Source organism: Ictidomys tridecemlineatus, chromosome 11 (assembly GCF_052094955.1).
Source record: "Ictidomys tridecemlineatus isolate mIctTri1 chromosome 11, mIctTri1.hap1, whole genome shotgun sequence".
In the NCBI taxonomy this organism is placed as follows: domain Eukaryota; kingdom Metazoa; phylum Chordata; class Mammalia; order Rodentia; family Sciuridae; genus Ictidomys; species Ictidomys tridecemlineatus.
The window spans coordinates 90,254,215-90,281,875 of NC_135487.1; the positions used below are offsets into that span (position 1 = coordinate 90,254,215).

General features: G+C 34.2%; 1 long non-coding RNA gene across 1 annotated transcript in view; it reads left to right on the forward strand.

Moving 5' to 3' along the window:
* Positions 1 to 27,661, forward strand: part of LOC106145328 (uncharacterized) — a 61,738-nt gene that overhangs the window by 14,397 nt on the left and 19,680 nt on the right. The window contains exon 2 of the long non-coding RNA XR_001230168.4: positions 26,388 to 26,465. This is a non-coding gene — a long non-coding RNA (uncharacterized LOC106145328). The remainder of the gene's footprint in view (positions 1 to 26,387; positions 26,466 to 27,661) is intronic.

The following is a 27,661-nucleotide window of genomic DNA, read 5'->3' on the forward strand; positions in this document are numbered from 1 at the left end:
AGTTAATAAGTGAATTCAGCAAAGTAGCAGGATACAAAATCAACACCCATAAATCAAATGCTTTCCTATATATCAGTGATGAATTCACTGAAAGAGAAATTACAAAAACTGCCTCACTCACAATAGCCTCAAAAAAAAAAAAAAAAACTTGGAAATCAATCTCACAAAAGAGGTGAAAGACCCCTACAATTAAAACTACAGAACACTAAAGAAAGAAATTGAAGAAAACCTCAGAAGATGGACTGATCTCCCATGCTCCTGGATAGGCAGAGTTAATATTGTTAAAATGGCTATACTACCAAAAGCGTTATTTTGGTACAGATTTAATGCAATTCTTACTAAAATTCCAATTACTTCTTCATAGAAATAGAAAAAGCAATCATAAAATTTATTTGAAAAAATAAGAGACCCAGAATAGCTAAAGCAATCCTCAGTAAGAAAAGTGAAGCAGGAGGCATCACAATACTACATCTTAAACTATACTACAGAGCTATAGTAAAAAAAAATATCATGGTATTGGCACCAAAACATACTGGTAGACCAGTGGTAAAGAATAGAGGACCAGAGTCAAACCCTCATAAATATGGTTATGTCATACTAGATAAAGGTGCCAAAAACATTCACTGGAGAAAAGATAGCCTATTCAACAAATGGTGCTGGAAAAACTGGAAATCCACAGGGGGCAAAATAAAATTAAACCTCTATCTCTCACTCTGCACAAAAATCAACTCAAAGTAGATCAAAGATTTAGGCACTGGAACAGAGACTCTGTGCCTAATACAAGAAAAAATAGGCCCAAATCCTCACAATGTCAGCCTAGGTTCTGACTTCCTTAACAAGACTCCTAAAGCACAAGAAGTAAAATCAAGAATAAATAAATGAGATGTATACAAATTTAAAAAGCTTCTTCTCAGCAAAGGAAACAACCAATACCATGAGAAAGAGACTACAAACTGGGAGAAAATCTTTACCATATGCACCTCTGATAAAGCATTCATCTCTAGGATATATAAAGAACTCAAAAAACTTAACACCAGAAAAATCAAATAACCCAATCAATAAATGGGCTAAGGAACTGAACAGAATCTTCACAGAAGAAGAAATACAATCAATCAACAAATATATGAAAAAGTGTTCAACATCTGTAGCAATTAGAAAAATGCAAATCAAAACTACTCTAATGGGGCTGGGGATGTGGCTCAAGCGGTAGCGCGCTCGCCTGGCATGCGTGCGGCCCGGGTTCGATCCTCAGCACCACATACCAACAAAGATGTTGTGTCCGCCGAGAACTAAAAAATAAATATTAAAAATTCTCTCAAAAAAAAAAAAAAACTACTCTAAGATTTCATCTTACTCCTGTCAGAATGGCAATCAAGAATACAGACAATAATAAATGTTGGTGAGGATGGGGGAAAAAAGCCACACTCATACATTGCTGGTGGGATTGCAAATTGTTGCAACCACAATGGAAAACAGTATGGAGATTCCTTAGAAAAACTTGGAATGAAACCACCATTTGATCCAACTATCCCACTCCTTGGATAAAACCCAAAGGACTTAAAATCAACATACTACAGTAATGCAGCCATATCAATGTTTATAGAAGCTCAATTCACAATAGCTAAACTCTGGAACCAACTTAGGTGTACTGCAATAGATGAATGGATACAGAAAATGTGATATATATATATATATATATATATATATATATATATATATATATATTCAATGGAATATTACTCAGCTTTCAAGAAAAATGAAATTATGGCATTTGCCAGTAAATGGATAGAGCTGGAGAATATCATGCTAAGCAAAACAAGCCAGTTCCAAAAAAACCAAAGGCCAAATGTTTTCTCTAATATGCAGATATTAATTCACAATAAGGCAAAGGGCACTAAAGAAGAAAAGCATTACCTTAGATTAGGTAGAGGGAACTGAAGGAAGGGGAGGAGAAGGGATATGAAGATAGGAAAAACAGTAGAATGAAACAGAAATTATGTATATATGTGACTGCATGACTAATATGATTCTACAACATGAACATTTAGAAAAATGAGAAATTATATTCCATCTATGTATTTCAAAGTGCATAAATGTATTCTACTGTCATGCATAACTAATTAAATAAATTTTAAAAAAGAAAAAAAAGGAGATGATTAAGCATGGAACAGGGTGAATACTAATAATTCCAGCAACTTTGGAGGCCAAAGCAGGAGGATTGCAAGCTCAGAGCCAGCCTAAGCAATTTAGCAAGACTGTATCCCAAAACTTAAAATAAAAAAGACTCGGTGTAGTTAAGTGGTAGAGTGCCCCTGGGCTCAAAAAGAAAAGAAAAGGAAAGGATGCTTAATGTGAGTCATTAGTAAAATGCAAAACAAGATCATGAATGAATGTTACTACATGTTTACTAAAATGGTTAAATTAGAAAAAAATGAATCTATTTCAAGTTCTGGTGATAATACAGAGCAACTAGAGCTCCCACATACTGCTATTAGGAATACACTTTTCAAAATAGTTTGGTAATTTTTAATAAAGTTAACACTACAGTTACCATAAAACTATATCCCCACACTGAAGTCTTTAAACAAGAGAAAAAAAATATTTGTGCAAAAAGAAAGTTTGCATTTGCACTGGCCTTCTTCAATCATCCCATGGGTGATTAAGGCATTGGAAATGCTTCAAATGCTCATCATCTTGTAATAGATAAATAACTGTGGTGCAGACATAAAATGGAATTCTATTCAGCAATGAAACAAAACCAACTCTAACTGCATGTAATAATTTGACTGAATCTCAAATACATTAGACAAAGTTGAAAAGAATCCAGACTCAAAGTCTACATATTGTATGATTCAATTCATAAGACAATCTAAAGAAAAACAAAATCAGAAAGACAGGAAAGAAATCAGTCTTTGCTAGGGGTAGAAGAAAAGGGAAATTTAAAATATCAAAAAGAACTTTGAAAGTAATGAAAATGTCCCATATGTTAATTGGAGTGTAGATATAGAAACATATGGACACTATTTGTCAAACAAATTATCAGTGGCTTGTGACAACAAACATCTATTATCTCATAATATCTACAAATCAGAAATCCAGACTGAATTTGACTGGATTCCCCTGGCTCAGTGTCTCTGACAGGCTGCAGTAATCTGTGAGCTGAGACTATATTCAACTCATGGTTCAGCAGGGAAGAATACCCAAACTCACTCACGAGACTGACTGCAGACTCAATTCACCACTGCCTCTTGCCCAAGTGTCCTCTTCAGTTCCTTAAGACAGTTCACAGCATGACAGTCAGCTGGCCGTGAAGTGGATGAACTACACACACACAGCAAGAGAGGCCCAAGATAGAAACGACCACCATTTTTTTTTTTAACTGAACCTTGAAAGTGACATTCCATCACTTTTAACTTATTCTCTTCATTACAAGTGAATCACTACATCCAGCCTACAAAGGGAATTACCCAAAGAGATGAATGCTAGCTGGCAGATCAGATTATGGAGGGTTAGGGTTGTCCTGGAACTATTACCTATTGCATAAATGCCTCAGCCATTCCAATTTTTTTTTTAAAGAACGGTTTGAAATAGGATTAAACTAAAAATGCATCCTTAAAAGTAGCTAAGAAAAGGAGATTTAATTAGACCAGAGCATGTTGAAGATGTAAACTGATATTAATATCAACAAGACTAGAGAGATGTCTGTACTAGGAAGTTCAGATAGCTGAGAACACCATAGGGAAGGAGAGATGAGACAGAATACTGTTGATTAGACACAAATTGGGATTTAATAACAAGACTGAAAGCAAAGAATAGATAGCAGTCTGAGGAATTGGAGAGATAAGAATGATGTCAGTTGGTAATCCTGATCTGAGAAGAACTTCAATTCAAACAGCTAAACAAAAAAACAGATATAAAATCAGGTGACAGAGCTACAGATTGATAAATGCTAAATCATCAATTCCTATATACCAGATTTTTAGAGTTTACAGTGTGGTCTTAATTCTGTAGGTACTGGCAGGTGATAGGGACAGGAGTGAGGTAGATCATCACAAAGAACTTATTTGATAGAAATTCATGAGGAAAAAAAACCTTAAAGGGTTTCTCTGACCACAAACTCAATTTGTGCCAAAAATGAAATTAATTTGCTTGAAAGGTCAGTTCAATATTAGGCTTTGGTCAAAAACTTGCCATATCTAGGGCTGCGGTTATGAGCTCAGTGGTAGAGCTCTTGCCTAGCATGTGTGAGGCACTAGGTTTGATCCCCAGCACCACATAAAACAAACAAACAAACAAACAAACAAACAAACAAACAAATTGTGTCCATCTACAACTTAAAAAACAAAAAACAAAAGTTGCCATGTCCAATGAAAGAATATTCTCATGTACCTTTATGGTTTAGATCATACCATAATTAAAGTAATTATATATTTTCTTTGTCAGTGAGATTGATCTTTAATATTTTACAAATATATTAATAGAAAATTGAAATCTAAGTAAAAAATGTAGAGAAATTTTTGAGGGACTTTGTAGCATGCACACGAGGGTTAAGCAAATGTGTGTTAAGGCTGTTACAAAGCAAAACTCCTTCTTAGAAAAGATAAAATTTAATCAAATTATTAGCAATATGATATTTCATCAAATAAATTGAAAATGTAGTTTTCAATAAAGGTTCAGAAATCAGACATAAGAAGTTATAGCCTGAAGAAAACAGATAACTGATTAGGTGTTTTAGTTCAAAACACTAATAAAAGAAGAAGAAAAAAAAACCTATGGTTCCTATAAGACAAAACTAGTACTAAAAAGAACAACCATTTTCTTTTGCCCATAGTTTACACATGTAAATACACATGGGTGCACTGTGTAATTGCAATATTCAACCTGTACACTTGAATGTAATCTACCAAGAGCGATTAGTGGAATAGTGAGGATTATGACTAAAAGGGAGAATCACAGAAGTTATCAACTTATTAAACTTACACTTGAATTTATAAATAGTAATGGAAAACCAAATTTATTTATCTAAATAAGGAGAGCATTGCATCGGAAAGGATCTTGCGGTTCCAGCAAAAACCATTACATTAAATGAGTTCTCAGCAATATCTCAAAAATATTAAAAGTATAAAGGATAAAATATTAGAAGTTTATCCAAACTTAGTAGCATAATATTATTACAAATATAATGTTATAAAAATGCTTAAGATCATCAATCTTCAGGGAAATGCCAATCAAAAACACAATGACATGTCACCTCATATCTATTAGAATGACTATCAAAAATACAGAAGAAAACAAGTGTTGGAAAGGATGAGGAGAAAATAGAAATTTTGTGCATTGGTAGTAGAATGGGAATATGAGACTGTCTATATCTATAATTCAAGATTTTAAAAGAAGGAAATCCTGTCGTTGGGACTATTGGACATATACTATTTGGACATAGTATTAAGTGAAATGTCAAGCCCAGAAAGACAAGTACCACATAGTTTCATTTATGTGAAAACTATAGAAAGTTGAGCTCACAGATTTAGAGTAGAATGTTGGTCATCAGTGACCAGGGGAGAGGAGGTCTAAGAAATGAGGAGATTTTGGTCAAAGGACATAAAATTTCAGTTAGGACTGAAGATGTAGCTCAGTGGTGGAGTGATTTCCTAGCATGTACAAGGTTCTATATTCCATCCCAAGTCAGTTAGATAAGACAAATAAGTTTAAAAGATCTGTTGAACAATATGGTGACTATGATTTGTAACATTTTATCACAATGTACTGTATTCTTTTGTCCTGAACTGTCTATCTCTACTAAATCTGTTTCTTGTAAGTAGGGTGTGAGTACACACCATCACACCTGGACTGACATTTGGGTAACCAAAGGCAGAGTGAAGCAACTTCTCACATGGGACAATTAAACCTTTTTCCATTGATTATGAAGGTCATATTGCATGATTTCAACTCAAATGAACATCTATATTTATGGTCTCACTAGAGTGCAAAATGGAGTAGTATGGATGTTTTAGATTCGGTTTGGTTGTTTATAAAGGAAATTTGTAAAATTAGGGGTTTGAAGGTAAATGTTTGGCATTTTACCATGCTGTTGATGTTCCTTACTTATTTCATACTTCTGTGTCACACTCTTCAGAAATGGCTGACCTCATTATCACATAATTGCTTCCTACTTCCAGTCTCATACTCACATTCCAAGCAGGAAATGGAAACCCAAAGAAATAAAGAAAAGGGAAATTCCTCCCAAACCTCTGAGTTTTCTTACTTATCTTTAGACAGAAATGTTAATGACAATATGTTATTTGGCACTAAAAGCCAATTTATACCAGTGAGCAAGAGAAAATTTAGGATTTCTTCTTAAATTTGCATTCAGCACACAATATTGGCAAATTGAAATTGGCTGTGGCAGGAATATTTACAAAAGAGAATAAGCAAAAGCTACAATGCTAGCTCTTTTCACATCCAGGGTGGGGGGAAGTTTTTAAATATTTACCAGACACAACTAGCCATAGCTGCAAAGAAGGCTGATAAAGAAAAAATAATAAGCAAGCACATTGACATCCAATATTCTGTTGGCCAAGAACAGAATACAAAGTACTAGAATATGGTCAATAATTAGCAGAAGGAAGGATTTAATTTGCATTCTCAGAAATCAACTGCATGATTACTAAAAAACAAACAAACAAAAACCCCTAAAATTTCTACAAAAATAATGATTATGAGAAAAAAGAATTCTAAAGATATAATTAGTCACAGAGTGTAGAACAAAAAATTTTTGAATATAAAATTACAAAGAAATTTTTAAGCTGTAGTAACATATACCTTTAATCCCAGTGATTCATGGGGCTAAGGCAGAATTGCAAGTTTAAGGACAGCCTCAATAACTTAGCAAGACCCCTTTCTTAAAATAAAAAATAAAAAGAGTTGATTATATGGTTAAGTGGTAGACAAGTCTGGATTCAATTTCATATACTGAAAAGAAAATTAAAATATAGAGGGTAGATCTGAAAGATACAATATTTATCTAATCCAAATTTTACAAGCAGTGTAAGTATTCCACAAATAAGAGTGGAAATAATGGAAGAGAAGGAAAGGTCAAATACTTAATATAGAAAACATTTCTTAGAGACTTGTAACTAGAATAGGTCTTCATAAAATCTAAGACATCAATGGGTAAACAGACATTTTTATCACCCTCAAGTTAAGAAAAATTGAGTTTCTTTATTAGGTTGAGAACCAGATTGATTTGTTAAATAGAAAATGGACATACTTATTAACTACAACTGAAAGTGTAAACTTAGAGATAATTTGATAATTTCTACAAATTGTTTAATGTGCCACATTCTTTGAGTGAGCCATTCATTATCCAGATGGGCATTCTTTATAAATATTATAATAAATATTAATATAAATATAAAAGGACATAGCTCAAACTTGATGCACCATGAATAACCATGAATAACACCAAAAACCAGAGTCAATCTAGAAGTTTATTACTCAAGAATAACTAAATAAAGATTAATATTTAAATTAACATTAATATTTTATTTTAAGGAAATCTACAAAGGTAACTAAAAGAATAAGTTATATCTAAGTGTATTGATATGAAAGGAGTCCACAAGTTGCAGGTCAATGGCTGGAGATGGTATCTGCAGAGGAAGTATAAACAATACACAAGGAATTGTTAAAAGCAATTAATCTTAGAATGGGTAAATGGAAGAAAAGTGAAGAAGAAATTTCCACTCTTTATATACTTGTTTAAAATGTGATTTTTCTCATAAAAGCAAGCCTTTCTGTTGTAATTTTTAATTATACTAAAATATATTCTGCTGCGCCCCTCCCCTGACTCAGGCAATGGCAAGGCCCTACTGAGGTGGATGGCGCAAGGCGTCCATCCTCTGGAGGAGCGCAGTATGTTTCTGGGAATGGGCTGATTTGTTTTTGTATTCCTTTAATAAGTATGGTTTTGATTTCTCATATGACCATTAAGTATAAAGGAAAAATCATGACTTTCCCAATTAATGCAACTACTTCTAAAGCATAGACCTGTTTGCTCTAAATGCAATGATTCAGCTGTGGAGTGTAAATTGTTAATGTCTAAAGAAAAACTCCCTGTATTCCTGTCAAGGAAGTTTTTGAGAAATTAAATTAAAATCTAGAGAAGAAAAATTAATGTTAAGAAGATAGATTAGTGCTTAGTACTGGGCAACTTGTTCTTGTTCCTGTGCACAATGGTTTGTGCTCTTACTTTTGTTTGATTAAAAGTAATAACAAGTCAACCCCTTGCCGTAACCATGGCACCGGTTCCAGTCAGTAAGTCAAGAAAGAATAGTCAAGGTATAGGCCAATAGTTTGGGACATTTGTAACTATTATTAAAAGTTAACTAAGCAGAAACTGCTCAAAGCAAAACGCGAACTGAAAGTACACATGCTTGCTTATGCATAAGCCAAGATACATTATTCTATTCTAATTGTAGCTATGTAATATTTTGTTTTGTTTGAATAATGATTCCTGTTTTGTAACCACAAAGTACTGTAAGCCTGCCAAAATGAAAAGTATATATGATCAACTTCACAAGTAAAGATTGGGATCAACACCTTCACTTTGGTGTCTGTGTTGTTTCTCCACCCCCTCTTTCGCCGACTCCTCACCATCCGTTCGTCTCCTGAGACCCCCTGTTGGAGCTGGTCTCTGACAATATTCATTAACAAAGTCTAGATTTCCAAGTATAAGGATAGCCCAAAAGTGCTGAGAAAGAATGAAATAATAAAGTATTTTTGCTATAGTGAACATCAAACTTCTATAAATAAAACAGCTTTTAAAAAGTTATATACATATATCTTTATCTCTAGAGAGGAACTTAGAATCACAAGTCCCACATTTACACTCAATAATATATAATGAAATTCATCTGGAAAAACAAGAAGCCCAGAATAGCCAAAGCAAGGCTTAGTGAGAAAAGTTAAGCAGGAGGTATCACAATACCTTAAATCATACTACAGAGCTATAGTAACAAAAACAGCATGGCATTATCACCATAACAGATATAAAGTCCAATGTAACAAAATAGAAGACACAGAGACAGACCCACATAAATATAGTTATCTCATACTAGACAAAGGTGCCTTAAATATACATTGGAGAAAAGTTAGCCTCTTCAACAAATGATGCTGGGAAAACTGGAAATCATATGAAGCAGAATGAAATTTAATCCATCTCTCCCTACACATAACTCAAAAAGTGATTATTGACCTAAGCATTAGACTAGAAACCTGTATCTATTAGAAGAAAGTGTAGGCCCAACTCTCTATTATGTCAGCTTAGGAACCAAATTCCTCAACAAGTCTCCTAAAGCATAAGAGGTAAAATCAAGAATCAATAAATGGGATGATATCAAATTAAAAGTCTTCTTCACAGCAAAGGAAAAAAATCAAGAACATGAAGAGAGAGCCCTCTGAATGGGAGAAAATCTTTGTCACCTACACCTCAGATAGAGAATTAATACCCAGAATATATAAAGAACTCAAAAAACTCAGCACCAAAAAGCAAACAACCAATAGGTGGGCAAAGGAACTGAACAGACACTTCAAAGAAGAAGAAATATGATTGGTCAATAAATATATGAAAAAATGTTCAGCATCTCTAGCAATTAGAAAAATGTAACTTAAAACTACACTGAGATTCCAGCTCACTCCAGTCGGAATGGCAACAATCAAGAATATACGCAATAATATATCTTGGCAAGGATGTGGACAAAATAATACACTCATATATTGCTGGTGGGACTGAAAATTGATGCAACCACTTTGGAAAGCAGTTTGGAGATCCTCAAAAACCTAGGAATAGAACCACCATTGGACTCAGTTATACCACTGCTCTGAGTATACCCAAAAGACTTAAAAGCATCATACTACCATTACACAGCCATATTAATGTCCGTTAATGTCAACTCAACTCACAATAGCTAAGCTATGGAACCATCCTAGGTGCTCTTCAACAGATGAAAGGATAAAGAAAATATGGTATATACACACAATGGTGTATTACTCAGCCATAAAATAGAATAATTTCATTATTATTACCTGTAAATGGATGTAAATGCTATGTGAAATAAGACAATCCCCTCAAAACAAAGGCAGAAATTTCTTTGATATGCGGATGCTAACACATAATAAGGGGGATACAGGGGAGAATAGAAGTTGATTGGAGTAGCCGCATGCAGTGGCACAGGCCTGTAATCTCAGCAACTTGGCAGGCTGAGGCAGGAAGATGACCAGTTCAAAGCCAGCCTCAGCAAAAGTGAGGCACTAAGCAACTCAGTGAGACTCTGTCTCTAAATAAAATACAAAATAGGGCTGGGGATATGGCTCAGTGGTCAAGTGCCCCTGAATTCAGTTCCCAGTACCGCCCCCAAAAAGAAGTTGATTAGATTAGACATAGGGAAATGAAGGGAAAGGAGGGGGAATGGGAATAGGAAAGACAGTAGAATGAATTGGACATAACTTTCCTATGTTCATGTATGAATACACAATCAGTGAAACTCCACAGGTATAACCTCAAGAATGGGATCCTAATTAGAATAAGTTATACTCCATGTATGTATAAAATGTCAAAATATACTTTACTGTTATGCATATCTAAAAATAACAAATAAAAAAGAGGAAAAATTAGTAACAAATGAAAGATCTGCCCAGAAATGACAACTCACAAATCCCTGTAAATGCACACACACCTGAATTTTCAAAAGACACAAATTCTCTCTATAAATGTCCTATTTTCTGGCTCTCGGAATTTTTTTTTTTCTTTTCCTGTGCAGAATTGGTAACAGAGCTAATAAAGGTTTAAGATTGCTCTTTCAAAAAAAAAAAAAAAAAGAGGCCTAGATTAAATGATGCTGTTGTACTGATAAACAAATTTAAAGTAAGAAGCCAAACTGCCAAGTAACTTAAATTCATTGAACATAAAAGTCAAGTTGGATGTGAATACACATACCTGCATTCCCAGCTTTTCCTTGAAAGGGCTGAGGCAGGAAAACCACAGTGTGAGGCTAACCTGGGCATCTTAGTGAGAACTCATTTCAAAATTTAAAAAGTAAAAGGACTAGGACTGTAGCTCAGTGGTAGAGCATCCCCGTTACCAAAATAAATAAGTAAATGTAAAGAATATTTTCATTAATACAAAAATATCTTTTTAAAAATTTTATTTATTTATTTTTTAGTTTTCAGCAGACACAACATCTTTGTTTGTATGTGGTGCTGAGGATCGAACCCAGGACGCACGCATGCCAGGCAAGCACGCTACTGCTTGAGCCACATCCCCAGCCCCACAAAAATAACTTGCACTAAACCAAGCAAAAATCAAATTGCTTTCATCCAATTAAAAAACCAATAAGTATTCAAATAAAGAGGAAAATATGACTCAGTATAGGATAAAATTTATTCAACTATTGCCAACCCAGAATAGAATATGAAAGTGGTCATTATACTTGTTTGCTATATGTTCAAAAGCTAAAGGAAAGATTGAGCAAATCAGATGTTGCCATTGCTAGAAATTGCCTAATGCATAAGGGTCTTCTCTGTATTATTTTTGCAACTACTAGTAAGTCTATGACTTTCTTCAAAATAAAAATTTCAATTTAAATGCATGTATTCCTTTTATAGCATTTAAAGTTTGCTATTATACAAATTAACTTGACTAATTTCTATGATAAAACTTCTAACCCATAAAAAAGAAATATATATGTAATGCATATATACATATAATGAAAGGGCATTTTAATCAAAAGAGAATAATAGATTAAATTAGAATATCTTTTCTGTAAAAATTATTATTTTTATTTCATTAAAAATAAAACACAAATTATTTAAAGTTATTATTCTTGGAATTAGGCAGAAATTATTATTGTTTAATAAACTTAACTACATTTTTAAAAAAAGCTATGAAAACAACTCTCCCAAACACAAATGAAACAAAGAACAAGAAAGAAAGAGAGAAGGAAAGAAAGAAAGAATGGAAAAAAAGGAGGTAGAAAGAAAATGGTATGGAAAAAAAATACCATAGACTAATATTAAAGACAAAATAAACTGAAAGAATAAAAATGTGTAACATGTACAATGAAATATTTATCATATTTACATGTAAAAAATAAAATTAGAAAATAGAAAAGAAAAAAATCTAAATCATTTGTCTGACATTGCATAAATTATAAAACCAAACATCTAATAAAGTTTGAATTTTACACTTTGATGATCAATATGTACTGCTGGGCTCATAGCCTGACTGCTCAGAGATAACAAAGCACTGGCCAGGGAGACAGGTCAGGGCCAAAGAATAGGACAAAACCACCAGCATCTGAGAACTTATTAGTGCCTAAGTCTGCAAAACTTCTGACAGAAATTGATAAAAATGATTAGGATTTTCTTAAAATTCATCTAACTTCTGATCTGCTTACCTCATAAGTATAGGGATTTGCTCTAAGAAAACAATTAGATTAACTATTCAAGACATTTCATTCAAATACTAGTTGTGGAACAAACTTGGCAAGATGGCATGATAGAGGAAGGAGACACTTCCCACTTTCCCTGCTGTTTGGAATTTAAACTACAGGAACATGGTTTCATAATGAGATGGGTGTCTGAAGCAAACCATTACATGTCATTATTTGTCAGAGATTTGGAGGAACCCAGAGATACTAGTGTAGTGAATGGATAATATAAGGAAATACACCTGAGCCCCAAAGGGTAATGATGCTTTGTCACTGCAAAACAAGGGACAACACAAAGGGAAAAAGAAACACAGTGGACAAATTTAGCACACAGAATGTTCTTGGTGTTTCTCAACTTTTAATTGAAGAGGTGATCCAGCTTGAAGACTTCATGCTGAATCTTGTTCCTAAGGTGAGTCCTTAACAAATACTTCCACTCTGTCTCAAGTCAGTGCTTAGTGCATGACCTAAAGTGTACCTAACAAATCACAATTCCAAAATAGTTATAAAGAATAGTGGATCCAGGGGTATTCAAGACAGATGTACAGAGAATGTAATCTGGTCTCCCTTTGAGCTCCATAATGTGAAACGCAGAAATCATGGAGGCATGATTATACCCAGGACAGGAAAATGCGACCCAACTTCATTTTGATTTCTGTGGCGTGAATGATGAATTGAGAAGCATTGGGTGTTGGGGGGCGGTGTTTGATCTGGTGAGCATGATAATATTTGGGATGGAGACATGGAAATTTATATTTGGGTAGCAGGCAGGCTACAGGAAACTTACCATGCACCATAATCCAGGCTGATCTATCATCCTGCCCTACCAATAGAACTCTGGGCAGTTGCCAGAAACCCAGATGCTCAGCTGACATTGAGATCTACTCTGCCCTAAGGGTTCAAGGATGTAAGTATTCTGCTCCACAGTACATACCCCTGTTTTGTTTTGTTTTGTTTTGTTTGGGGGGGGCGCAGTTGTTCTTGCTTTTGTTGCTATATTCATTTTCTTATTTTTAATTATTTTTAGTCTTGTTGTTTGACAGCAGGGGGTGTAGATGTTGTTCTACTCTACTTATTTCCTTGTTTTATTAATCTTACTCTCCTCACCTCTCCTCTAATAGTAAAATATCTCGTTCTCTCTCTTCTACTCCTTCACTTCTCCATTATTAGGATATCCACATGTGACTTTATTTCCCCCCCCCCTCTCTCTCCCCTCACCTTTTGACTATTCCAACCTTCCTATTTTCTTCAAACCCCAACTTTCTTTCTCTTGATAATTAAACATAACTTTAACATCCTTTTAATCCATCTTCTCTATCCCTTTGGACAATGGAACAAGGCAGTTCAGAGGAAGCCACACTATCATAGAGGGGTTATAAGCATGAATCAAAATAACAGTTTAGCACTGGTGAATTGACTCTATGAAGCTGAGAAAGGCAAAAATCTCTTATACTTGAAGCAGGCAATCTGACACTGGTGGGTGGGGGACTGAGACCAATTACAATCAGACCAATTTGGTGAACACTGACTTACTTCATCCAAGCCTGGAGTCTTTACTCAATTTATGCATGGATGACCTATCTGTTGTTGAGAGAGGTCTGTTGAAATCACCAAGTATTATTGTACTGGGGTATATTTGATTCTTTATGTTGAGTAATTTTTTTATGTATGCATACACTAAGTAAAGACTCTTCAGAAACTTAAAAAATCAATCAAATGAACTTAACAGATATCTATAGAATATTCCATCCATTAACAACTGAATTAACTTTCTTCTTATCTCTATGTAAAATCTTCTCCAAAATAGACCATATTTTAGGACAAAAACTATGTCTTAGCAAACATACACACACAAAAAAGAAATAGAGATAATTCTTTGCATCTCATCAGATCATAATGGAATGACATAAGAAATCAATAACAAGAAGAAAAACAGATCATTATAACAACTGGAGATTAAATAATATACTTTGGAATGAGGAAAGGGGCATAGGAGAAATTAGGGAAATTTTTTTAAAATTCTGTAACAGAAATAGAGCATATTAAAATTTCTGGGACAGTATGAAGGCAGTTCTAAGAAGATAGTTCATAGCATAGAGTGCCCACATTTAAAAAATAGAAACCAAATAAATAATATAATGTTACATTTCAAGGCCATAGAAAAGGAAATACAAACTAATTATAAAATGTGTAGAAGACAGGAAATAATTAAATTCAGAGATGAAATTTAAAGGAACAACATTAAATAAAGAATCAATAAAAAATCAATAAAATCAATAAAAAAAGAGTTATTTCTTCAAAAAGATAAGCAAGATTGATAAACCCTTAACCAAAAGAAAAAACAGAGAAGACACAGATCAACAAATTTAAAGATGAAAAAAGAAACATCACCACAGATAGTTCTGAAATCCAGAGGATTGTTAGAAACTATTTTGAAAATTTATACTTAGATAAATATGAAAATCTAGAAGATATTGAGAAATTTCTAGACACATATTATCTACCCAAATTGAACCATGATGTGGAAAGGTTTCTCATGTTCTTGGATAGGCAGAATTAATACTATCAAAATAGTCACACCTGCAAATGTGTTATATAATTTGAATGCTATATCCATCAAAATAGCAATGACACAGAAATAGAAAAAATCCTAAAATTTATTTGGAAGAATAAAAGAAACAGTATAGTCAAAGAAATCCTGAACAAGAAAAGTGATGGAGAATAAACACAATATTGGATTTCAATATATTCTACAAAGCTATACTAACAAAAGGGGAATAATATTGGGCTCAGGACAGATATGAAGACCAATGAAATAGGAGACAGAGAAACACTCTCATAGTTACAATTATCTGATATTACATAATTACATAGAGATAAGGAGAGGGAAGGAGGAGGTAATGGGGAGTGAAATGAAACAAATTATATTGTTTCATTTACATGTTGCTTGAGAAAAAAGTTTTAAACAAATGATACTGGGAAAACTGAATATCCATCCATATGTGGAAGAAGAAAAATTGATTCTTTCACCCAGCAAAAAATTCAACTCAAAGTGGGTCAAAGATCTAGGAATTTGAGCAGAAAATGTGCAGCTGCTAAAAGATTGGGTCAACACTCCCAATATTATTGGCATAGGCATCCAATTCCTAATAATACCACAAAGCTCAAGAAATAAAACCAAGAATCCACACGTGGGACAGCATCAAATTAAAAGCTTCTACATGGCAATAATAACAATTAAGAGCATGAAGAGACAGCCTACACAATGGGAGAAAATTTTCAAGTTACTCCTACAATAGGGGATTAATATCCAGAATATATAAAGAATAAAAAAATACTCAAACAAGAAATGGGTAAAAGAACTAAAAGAACTAAGTTTCTTCCATTTCTCCAAGGAAGAAATACTAACTGCCTTCAAACATGAGAAAATGTTAAAACATACCTAACACAGGATATCCAAATTAAAACTACATGGAGATTTCATCTTACTTCAATCAGAATTCAAATAATAATAAATTCTGGTGAGAATGTAGAGAAAGGTATATTCATGCATTGTTGGTGGAACTACAAATTAGTATAATCACTTTGGAAAGCAGTATAGAGATTCCTCAATAGACCAGGAATGGGACCACCATATGACTATCCCACTGCTTGATATTTATCCAAAATAATTAAAATCAGCATACTATAGTGATACAGGCACATCAGTGTTTTGCAGTGTAATTCACAATAACCAAGTTACAGAACCAGCCCAGATGCCCATCAACAGATGAATGGATACAGAAAATGTGGCATGTATACACAATGGAGTTTTACTCAGCTGTAAAGAAGCATGACATTAAGACATTTGCTGGTAAATGGAGAACATCATGCTAGGTAAAGTAAGTCAGACTCAGAAAGTCAAGGGTCAAATGTTATCTCCTATATGTGAAGGTAAGGGGTAGGGGGAAGATGGGAAGACACCATTAAAATGGATGGAAGATCAGAGAAATGGAGAAGGGAGTTTCAGTGGGAGAGAGAGAGAGAGACAGAAATGGGAGGAACAACAGAATGAGGTTGACCAAATTGTGCTGTACACATGTGTGAATGTACCAAGATAAATTGCATCTGTATGCTTTCTATAAAGTACCAATTTATAAAAGCAATTGATTGTTGGAGAGGGAAGGAGAAGGTAATGGGAAGTGAAATGAAACAAATTATATTGTTTCATTTATATGTTATATAAATTATATTCCATGCATGTGTGGTTATATAAGATTGAAACCCACTATTATGTATAGCTGTAATGCACTAATAAAAAAAAAAAAGAACAGGAAAAAAAACTAGTTGTGAAAACATGAACACCATTTTGGTCTTCAAAATAATGAACTGATTAAAATAATGTTCAGCTAGGTATAGATACAAAGAGAAATTCACAAACAGAAATTTGTTAATCATATGAGGTTAGAAAACAGTTTATTTTCTCTGCTTACATTTATTAAATAAAGTACATATACATAAAATGCATCTATCAATATATTAAATTCACTCTAAAATATTTCTTAAATGCCTAGTACAGAAAGGCAGCACAGTTCAGTGGTTAAAAGCGCCCACTCTGGAGCCAGTAGAGTCACCCACTCTGGAGTTCTGCCATTTACCAGCTATATGGACTTGGGCAAGTTATGTCTGCTCTCTCAGAATTAAGGTACTGTGAAGAAAAAGATAATGGAGTAACAAGAAAAAGAGAGAGGATGTGGGGAGTGGAAATTTGGATACAGTAGGTATGGAAGCCCTCTCCCTAAAGGCTTAAGAAGAGAACTACAAGAAGTGAGAGTGTGGGTGTTTCCATATCTATGGAATAGAATTCCAAGCAGAGGGAATTGCATATGCAAAAGCCTGATGCTGTGGTGTACTTGAAGTCTTCTAGGATCAGGAGACCAGGGTAGCTGAGATATAGTCAGTTATACCCAACTTCTCAGAGCAAGACGTGAGGGCACTGGTTTGTTTCTTAAACTTGAAACACATTCATATTGCATGGAATTTTGTAATTAGCATGAAGTACTTTCCCAGTAGAAAGTACTTCAAAACAAAAATAATGTTATTCTTTTTAAAATCACCCTTTCCCCAATGAATACTGACAGTGTTCACTTACTTAGAAATGTGCGATCATACTTTCTAAGCAAAGTTCAAAGCCATCTGCCTACTGAAGTGCTCCTGAGAGGGCTTAGCAGTGGGAAGAATGTGTTTTTGCTTCCACATAGGATAGTCCTGTTGAACACTTCGCTCTTTACTTCACCTCCCCTCTTCAACAGTGTACGATTAAAAGCCATTTTTTAACTCTAAATGACTTTTTAAAAATTGGCATTTCCCTCATGTGCCCCAAATAATGAGCATATATTTTAAAAGTGGAAAATGAATTTGATAAAATATTTTGCTTGGCTAGAAATGTTTTCAGTAGTTCATTAACAGCAAAATAATTCCCCACTGAATGCGAGAGATCCTGTGCAAGATGTTGCCTGGGGCTAAATAATATGTGTTCACCTTTTAATCACAGTGACAGAGGGGAAATGGAAAGCAAGTCCACCAGTATTCAACATGCAGTCTTTATTTTAATGGAGAAGAGCTGAAGCGTGAATAGTGCAAAGTATCAGATTATTCAAAAAAATGTTTGTAGTTCTGTTGGGGGTGAATATAGCTTTACTATGTAAGTTTTTCTAATAATCTTAGAATCTACTTCCGTTCAAATTATGAAACACATGGTATAAAAAATGCAATTTGGCAGTCCCTCTCTTGTTCTTCTTGTCTATTTCTGCCTAATCTTCAAGCTAGTGATTGGCAGCATCTCTACCTTCCCACATTATGTGTCATGATTTTTAAGAGCCATGGTTTTAAAAATATAGAGCTTTCTTTGGCTCCATCTTTGCAGCCAGGTTAGTTTACCACATTGCCAATACAGAATGGCTACTACACTTGCTTTATTGAATTGTTTTTCAACAATCTGTCCGTTGAGGGCAGGAAATACGGTGTTTTTTCTTTTGTTTTGTTTTTTACATTTTTATATTTTTATTTGATTAAACTAATGTAATGCTTAGTAGATAATAAATATTTAAAATTTTAGTTGAAATTTAATGAATTCTGGACCATAGTAACTTTATACTTCATATTTTAGTAAAGAAGAAAATTTTAGATTTATTTCAATAAGCAGTTTTCTTCCTAATTCTATTCCAGATTCTCCAACAGACTAGTTAAAAGGGATATCAAGGATACAGTATAATTTCAGAAATGTAGTTGTTTTTTAATTGGTGAATAACATTCCAGACCGAATTTGTGTTTTCAGTTTTAGCTCTGTAATGTTAAGAAATATGTATATATTTTTAAGATTGTCTTAAATAGTTATATTGAAAGATCATTACTTATTCTGAACTAAAATGGGCCTTGTTTATTATTTGGCTTTTACACTCTTATGTGAAACAGAATTTATATATATATATATATATACATATATATATATATAAAATAAATATATATATATAAACAAAAAAATTAGAGAGCAGTACAAGAGATTTACCAGGGTCAGGCCTGATTATCCCATACCTACCCTTAATTCTATGGAGATAATTAATTCTCCTGGGTGGGGTGGGGTGAATGAAGGGAATATTTTAATAAGTTACTAACATTGCCAATAGCAGTGTATCTTACAGAGCATCATAGAAGATGTGCTACTTGTCTTCTTGCCAATTTTCCTGTCCTATCTATAATCCATTAAAACACCTTAGTGTGGTATTTAGGCTAAGGGTCAATGCCTAACTTCAGAGTTACTCTGCATATTGCCTTTTATTCCCCCAAATCTTCACCCTTGGAAAAATTTTAAAAGGCAGAGAATAAGATAGTAAACAGACATTTGGCTGCATTACTAAGGAATGTTTTTCATGTTTCAATTCCCTCTGCAAAATGCAAAGCCATTAGATGCTACTTAAAAATGGCATCTCTTTCTTTGTTCAGTGGTATACTTTTTTTTTTTTTTTTGCTGTTCTTCAGTGGATTTTTGTCTTTTATGTCTCGAAAAGCTCTTTCTGAGTTTCATTGCAATAATTGGAAATTTTATAATCCCTGTGCTTTTATCATGAATTTCTATTTTGTATTAGAATCAAAAACATCACCTCCATCCATCGGTGCAGAAGTCACAGATCTGCTAATATTACCTGTGAAAACACAGCCCTCCGCGGGCCACAGCTGCTCTGGACTTGACTTTTAAACATTGCTTTCCTGTATCAGATAAGCTGCTCATCCACATCCAGTCAGACCATATTCGAAATTTCTAATTTCTTTCTGGAAACTCATTCATCATCTGCTAGCAACTTAAAAGTTTTTTAAAACCCATTCTGTATCATAGTCTTTAGGAAAGCTCTATTTATAACACTCTGCTTTCACTTCAATGTAGTTTTGTGGGTGGGTGCATCATAGTAGGAGCTGAGGCAGAAGAGAAAGTTCATTAAATAATCATTTCACACTTTATAATATATGCGCCTAATAAAAGCATTGAAAGATTTAAAATATTCCATGGAGGCTGTATTCATAGAGGCAGTTTGAAATATGATTTGAGCAATTATAAAAATATATTTATCAAGTACAGACAGCCCATCTTTAGATTCCAAGGGAAAATAAACTTTTTCTTTTACTTCACTCATTTGTCTTTATAGCAAAGGTCTAACATTTTATTTACACTGCAAACTAACCACAAATAACTTTGCCCCGACTCTATCCTGCTTTTAAGCAAAAGTCGACTTTATAGAAAACATTAGATATTTACACTGAAAAATGTGTTAAATAGTGAAATAGTTAAATGAGACAAGCTAGTAGACTAGATTTTCCTTTTAACTGATTTGATAGCATAACAATATTGATTGAATTCCTTTCAAATATTTATATTGAGTTTGTATTTCCTTTCTCACCAATTAAGTTATATATGTTAACGAATGTCTAGTAAGGTGGTTCATTCAATACTTTGTTAGTGTTGTTAACAAAAGCTAAAAACTAGATGCTCTAGGTCTAAATAAGAGAGATAAATCTTGTTTTAGTGTTCATTCTTCGGGAAGAATTTCTCATGTGGCCTATTTTATATTATAGGTGTAGGACAGCAAGTATACATTACTTTGAAGAAAGTTTATAACAGATTTTTTTTGTAAGCTTTAAACAGCTTCAACCTAAGTTTCTTGGTAGATAGAATTTAAATTTTCTGGACATGATATGAAAAAATTATCATAAGGCATGAACATCCGACTGGGAAGAAAATGATTAGGATATCAACCTTTTCCTTTTTAGAGGTAGGAGCCTGGAGAGGTGATGAGGTCCAATTCTTGGCCCAGCATGTAGCTTTATAAGCAAATGGAGGGGAAATGGCTATGCTAAGTGGTGTGTATGTGTATGTGTGTGTGTGTGTATGTGTGTGTGTGTGTGTGTAAGCTGCATCATGAGAAAAGCGGGCAGGGCTCTTAAGTAACCAGCATCTGGTAGTGATTTGGTTGTTCTTCAACCAAATATATCTGAGTTACAGCTCTAGTGCCAGGAAAGACCATCCAAATCATACAGTTCAGCATCAATGGCAGCAGATGTAGGAATCAACAAAAGCATTTCTTTGGATGGGCTGCTTCACTGGCACCATCAAGCCCTCTGGCTTATTCAGCTGAAGCAGCAATGTGGCAGTATGTTTTGGAACAGCCAGCTTCTGGTTGCTATTGAAAGTTCCTCAAGTTCTGAAGTGACATATCTACATTCTGTTTTTAGGAATGAAATTGAAGCTGTGAATTATGGGGAGAACAGCTTCTTTAAGCCAAAAGCAAATCTTGGTAAGGTTTGCCTGGGTGCCATTCACAGCCAGGACTCCTCAAGGTGGGGGAAGAAGTGTCTCTAAACTGAAGAGTAGATCAGAGTGTCACCTTCAATCCACCCTTTACCTCTGACATTGCTCATTCTCTGCTAATGGAATGTGTGGCCCTGCCAGGACTCCAGTTTGTCTTGTTTTCTAAGGAAACTTTCAGGAAGAAAGTTTTCTGAACTACTGCTTTTGCGTTGGCAGACACAGCTCACACCTATCACCTTCATCAGAGTCCATGATGGCACTCTGGATCTAGTTATCAGTGTCAATCAGGATGCTGCACCCAGTGGTTTTCTGTTATGTCTGGACATTCTTCTTTCTCCAGTAAATAAATGCTTACCTGAGCAAAGTGTCAGAAATCTCTTTGGGGATGTACTGGGAAAATCATTACTAGACATGTGCTGTGGCATTTCAAAGTCTTTTTCTTTAGGGGGCCCATCCTCTCCAACCAATGAGTTCTAGACTTGAGAACTGAAGAAAGAGAATAAACTCCTTAGGATGATTACCTGTACCTTTTGGTTACAATTCTATTTACTTTTATTTTACAAATTAAGCAATACCTTTATAGACTGCCCATCTATGTTATCCTATGAAAACCGTCTACTACTATCTTCATAGCTTTCTTTGGTGTAGGTGCTCTGGCTCACTCTCTAATCTTGCCACTTATTTTAGTGGTTGTACACATGATTCTTCCAGTTTTGACACTGCCCTCTCTTTGTGGAATTCTACCATATCCACAGATACGAAGGAATCTAATAGGCTAACACCATCTCCTAAATTTAGCCCTGACCTCAGAAGAGGGCTAGCACTGTGCTTCTCAATGATGTCGCTACCAATCTTTCTCATGTTGATAATGCCATATTCAGGTTTCCTCCACGTCATGGATGTCATGAGGATTATGTAGTTTATTCAGAATGTCCACTTCTCTCAGAATTTTGATCACTTCTTCTGCCATCTCTCATGTACATTTCTACTCAATAATGTATAGGCAACCATTTTTCCCAACTTCCAAGATTTCTTTTCACAGAGTTATAGAACTAGATGTCTTATATGGAAACTTAAATCCTTTTCTAAAGAGCATGTTTCCATATAAGCAAGCTTTCTCTGATTTAAACTTTATATTTTAAACACCCTTTTGATTGAGTAACTTCAAGATCCAATTTCATATGTATTTCCATAGCTCAAACCAGTACATGCCAGCTAGATCTTATATCTTCAGCAGCATATAGTCCCTTTCCTCCATTAACAGGCTCAACTCAAAACAACCGTTATATTGTCCTGTGTGGTAGAAGTCTCTCATCATCCTCCAGTAAAATGATTTGTTAGATTTTGCGAACATTCCTTTACCATATGAATGTTCCATTTCTCCAAGGCCATAGAGTTGTTCTAGGTTCTATCATAACAGGTATGTGTTAGATTTTCATTACTATAACAAATATCAGAGATAAATAAACTTATAAGTTGGGGCTGGGGATGTGGCTCAAGTGGTAGCGCGCTCGCCTGGCATGCGTGTGGCCCGGGTTCGATCCTCAGCACCACATACAAACAAAGATGTTGTGTCCGCCGAAAACTAAAAAAAATAAATATTAAAATTCTTTCTCTCCTCCCTCTCTCTCTCTCTCTCTCTCTCTCTAAAAATAAAAAATAAAAAAAATAAACTTATAAGTAGAAAAGGTTTATTATTTTGGAAGTTTTGGTCCATGGTAGATGGACCTATCCTTTTGTCCTTATATGGAGAGGCAGCACATCATGGTGGAGGGGGTGGGGTGTACTTGTAGAAGCTGATAACATCACAGTGGTGCGTAAGCAAAGAGAAAAAGGAAGAGGATTGGCCAGGATCCCAGTATCCCTTTCAAGGTTCTGCCAACAATGATCTTCTTCCTTCTCAGCAGTGACACAGACTGGCAACTCACCTTTAACAGATGGGCCTTTGAGGGACATTTAGGGTCCATATTATAGCAACTTAGCTTCTTAATGGGGGCCCTAACTTAGCTACAGAAAACTTTGTAAGATTGAGGGAATCCATATTCTGTGGAGTTCTTCTACCCTTGTGTTTAAATCTTAGGCCTCCTCTGCATCTTTGTCTGCCCTCTGGTTGTAGGAGATAAGAGTGCCTTTATATGCTGCCAAGGAAACCCATTAATGTTGGTACTTCAACTTCATTTAATTACTACTTACTCTTAGTCTTTCTCCAACATATCACTATTACCTAAAAATAACCATTTGATTTGACAGTCTTTACAATTATAAATGTCCTTGTATGTATCTCAGTTTCTTGCAATCATTGATGCAATACTCAGTTCAGTACTAGCCAAGTTCTTATCCATCACACCACCATAACATGACAGCAGCTATACTTCCTGCCAGTTTACCAACAGGTGATGCAGATTAGAAACTGGTTTTCTAGGCCCCTTCCAGTACTGACTCTTCTAGGTTAAGTTCATTTTAAGTAGAAACTGAGAAAGACCTGTGTGTACAGACTACTGGGAGTCAAAGGAAAACACTTGGAAAGAACTAGGGAAGCAGGACTGTCAGAAGGATGATCTGAAATTCAATGATGTTGAAACTGAGGCCCCAGATGCTCAGGTAATCTCACAGAGAAGTCAGGAGCTGAGATGGACTAAACATTTTTCCAAAATTGAGGAGCAGGGGCTATACCTTGTTCCCCTACATGAAGCAGAGCTTGGATGCCACTGTTTCAGGGGAAGGGATGTACACACCATTTAGCAGAAGTGAACTGATTTACTGCAACTGGGAGCTGTTTGGCCACACTAGACTGGAGTCCTCTGCCCTAAAGGGAGTGTTTTGGTTAACATTATAGCATCTGTAAACAGGTTATTTCAATTATCAAAATAGAATGGAAAAAACAAAGCAAGTATTTACATAAAATTCTACAATTAACGTTACATTGCACATTTTCTCAATGAAGGAAAAGAGCAAAAGAGAGGGAAAGCAAAGGATGAGGTAACTCCTTTATGTATCTATTCCCACAAGACATCAACTTGCTCATAGTATGTTTCTCATACATATATGATGAGATAATGAATGAATTAAAAATGAGGCTTCCCATTCCATTCTATAAAAATATCACATGCTTATATTATCAAATCTTAAACATCTTCAAAAATTCTGCTCCATTCATAAGTATTGTCAGTCAAGAAGATAGGGACTATGTTATTATGTGCATGTGATCTTTATGCTGAACTGCTTAGTTCTTCAAGAAGCCGCTCTGACTGGAGTGCAACTTGTCCTCTTCTCCTCCTGCTCTTTGTTTTTCTACCCCAAATCTTTGCTGAATATCATCTCTTAGCAGCAGCTAATTTGCGTAGGTATATTTGATATTCGGCACTAAATTTACTATCTTTAACCAATACAAAGCAGGCAATTAGATTTAACTTCCTTTGAACAAAAGTACATGCAAATGAAATACCTTCAGTAAACTCATAAGTTAGAGCATTCATTAGTTTGTACTTGGTAATGTTAATGGTGTCTTAAAATTAGTGATTAAATATGTAACTTTGAAAAAACTTTTAAAATATTCAACAATTACCAAAATTTACATTAACAATATCTGTTCATTTCTAATTTCCAAAAGAATTTTATTTGTCTTATTATTAATTTCAGATTAGACTTCCTGTTTTCAGGTATATCAAAACTTTAAACATAATAAATGCCCAACAATTATCTTCAGGTTCAAATTTATTTCATATTATCTAATAGAATTTTACATTTGAGATACTAGTTTGTATTTCTCCTTTTAAAGATTATAATAATGCTTCCATAATAAATTGTAAACCTTAATTAAAAGGACTCAAGTGACTACACATAAAATACTTATGCTTAAGTTACATTATCTAATCCTAAATACAAAGGCTTCCAAAAAATGTTATGACTTTTATAATAAGATTACTTTGTTAAAGGAATATTTTAAATATTAGTAATATATTAAAGATATATTTTTAATCCTTTTGAATAGCCATTATCTGGTCAAATCACTGTACTAGATGCTACAGAAATACAGTAATAAATAAGAGATTTTATTTGTCTTCATGAATGTTACAACATATTGAATTACGAGATTTATGAAAATAATTTATCTTAATAGAAAATAAGTAAAATAAGGTTAGCATATACAAAGAAAAATGATCATATTATTATAAACATAGGAATTACAGAAGATTTCATATTATCCATTCACATAATATCTCAGTATAGAGTAGCTATCTGTTTCCATCTCTGTGTCTCCCAGTAACTTGTGGATTTTTAAGAGTAAGGGTTGAATTTCCATCTCAGTATTCCCTGTGACTATAGGATAGCTCTGAGCTAATAGGTGATCTTCTAGTTTTTAGGTGAATTTATGTATAATTACCCACACCTGGAAGGATAAATGCCAGTTCTTCAGGGGCTTCCCCAGAAGAGAGGAAGGTGTCAGGTTGCTCTCACAAATCAGTTGGTAACCTCTAAATCTCAACCTAAGAAAAGCAGTGGAAATGTCTTTGCAGCACAGCTTGAGGTTATATTGTAGAATGCTTTTGAATACCACACAACTAAATTTGATATTTATTCCTTTTGTAAATAACAGTCCAGATGTGTGTTCACAATAACAAAATCTGAGAGTTCATCAGCCTATTGGGTAACTGAAGCCACATCTAAGTCTGGATTCCCATTGTGAACCCTGTTAACACAATCTTATAAGAGGAGAAAACTGAACCATAGGAAGCCAAAGAAATGGAACTCATTTTGCTCCTGCATTAGATATGCCAGGTCTAGAAATAAAAATTTGAAATAATTGAAGTATGTTTTAAGCCATAACTTTATCAAAAACCTACTATATTTTTAGATGGAAATTATATTTCTTAAATATTTCTATTCCCAAAAGTCGTTTATTTTTCCAATTAAAGTGAAGCTCTTTGAAAATATTTCTTCTTTAATTAATTGCATCTTACAAATCTAATATCATTTGAAAAGCAATGCATTAGCTAAAGTTATTTCAAATCTTTTCAAAAAATATTTAATATGTATCTAACACAGAACTCAAAATTGTATTTCAGAAGTGCTGAAGGGAAGGTCTCGGGTATTGAAGGTGAACACTGAGCCTACGGTTCCTCTCCATTGAAGCCCAGGTCAAGGTGAGAATTTATCACAGATTTGAAACCTGGGCCTTTATCAGGCTGTAGATTTTACCATTTGAGTACCTGAGGAAAATATTAATAAAACTTATAGTCATTTTGTGAAATTACATTACTTTAAAAACATATTAGAGATGTCAGATTTTAGGTCCAACTTTTAAAAATTCTTAAAAGAAACAAGAAAAATCTTAACATAATGAAAAATTAATGACATTTCTTGGATTCATCAGACAGAATGTTTGTGGAGGAAAATAGCCATCCCCAAATTTGAGAAACAAGTGACTCCATAAAGTCACAGGTAGCATCTCTTTATTTGTAGCAGAAGCACTGGAGCCATCAACTAGTAGAAATAGCAGGGGGCTAAGTAGAAGCTAAAGTCCTCACATTTTCATGAGATTTTTTTTTAACCTAGAATTCGGTCATATTTTCACATGAAAATCTGAGAAAGATCCTCCTTCTTGCTCTAGTAAGGTGAAGACGCAGTAATCCCAGTAAAACTGTATGAAGAGTCTTCCCCATAACAAAGCCCACTTTCCAGAAGGAAAGGCTTTCCAGAGCCTTGTTCCAGACCCCATGCCTTTCACCCCAGCTTCTTCCAGGTTGTCTGACTGGTGTGGAGGTAGGGATGCAGGTGAGAAAAGCTATGCAAGAAAAAATTCATGTGAAGGTCACAGTCAAAAACATGATCCCATCAAGTGACTGCGACTTAGAGGGATGTTCATAGCATTAAGTACATAGGAAGAAAGACCTAAAATCAATAAGGTTCTGCCTAACGAAATTAGTGAAAGTAGACTAAACTACACATACACACACAAAGTGACTAAATAAATAAATAGCAGTAGAAAAAAATAAATGAAATACAATGCAGAATTCAACAAAATAAAAACAGAAAACCAACAGGGAATATCGACCGAACAAAAACTTGTCTTCAAAAATATTAAGAAAATTAATCAATCCATAGGTAGAATAAACAAGAAAACTAAAAGATACAAATTGTCTCTCTCCAATGTGAAGGAGGGAGTCATCACTACCAACTCCATGGATATTAAAAGAACAATACTAAAAGTTTATGCACACAGATTTGAAAAATTATCAATTCTTTGAAAGATTCAAACTAGGAAAATTTACTAAATAAGAAATAGATAATCTAAATAGCAATGTCTTTTAAATAAATTGAATCAGTAACAAATATTCTT